Raw genomic sequence first — 1,065 nt, 5'->3', positions numbered from 1 at the left:
TGTTAATTCTTTTTTTTTTTTTAATTTTTATTTATTTATGATAGTCACAGAGAGAGAGAGAGAGAAAGAGGCAGAGACACAGGCAGAGGGAGAAGCAAGCTCCATGCACCGGGAGCCCGATGTGGGATTCGATCCCAGGTCTCCAGGATCGCGCCCCGGGCCAAAGGCAGGCGCCAAACCGCTGCGCCACCCAGGGATCCCTCAACTTCGTGTTAAACAGGGAAAAATAAAAATGTGAAACTAGGAGAATAATGTGACAGATAGTGATTCTTTCATTTAGAGAATGAGAATGACCATCACTTTTATCCTGTAGGAGGATTAATGAGATAATGAATGAAATCACTAAGGATTTCTACCAACATGGCAGACTTCTGATTTAGAAGACCCCCTGCCGCCAACCTGCTACAAAGCGAGGCAAAAAGTTAAAGTATAACTATACAAAAAGTTGTAATGCTGAACCTGAAAGAGAAAATTCTAGCTATCATAGGAAATGATAGAAATCAGAAATAAATACAAAAATCGTGGCTGGAGTGCTAACCACAGTACGCACTGAAGGAAACCAGAGCTTTCAGGCTGAGATGAGCCCTAGGGATGGACAGGGACTACTGAGCCCTGGGAAGTCCCACAGGCAGACTGACTTGCTCCTTGTTTTTTCTTTCTGTTCCCTTCCTTCCATGACATCTCTATTCCCCCAATTCCGCTTATATCTGTGAGCATCCACTAAGACCCAGGTACTCTTCCCTTGTGCCCCATGCCCACCAGGGCTCCTCTTCCTTCCCTAGGCCCAGGGAGCCCTGTGAAATCCAGTCATTCCAGAGGCCCAGAAGCCATTTCCCATAGCACACATTTTTACTGACCAAAGTCACCATGAGGGCAGGGTGAGTCTGTGCTATAGGGAAAGTCAAGGTGATGTGGTGGGTTGAATTGTGTCCTGAGATGATATGTCCAGGTGGTAACCCAGTGTCTCTAAATGTGACCTTATTAGGAAATAGGTTCTTTGTAAATGGAATTAAGGATCTGGACGTGAGATCAGCCTGGTAGGGTGGGCCCTCAATCCAATGGCTG

The sequence above is a fragment of the Vulpes lagopus genome, chromosome 18, assembly GCF_018345385.1.
Source record: "Vulpes lagopus strain Blue_001 chromosome 18, ASM1834538v1, whole genome shotgun sequence".
In the NCBI taxonomy this organism is placed as follows: domain Eukaryota; kingdom Metazoa; phylum Chordata; class Mammalia; order Carnivora; family Canidae; genus Vulpes; species Vulpes lagopus.
This window is presented reverse-complemented; position numbering follows the sequence as displayed.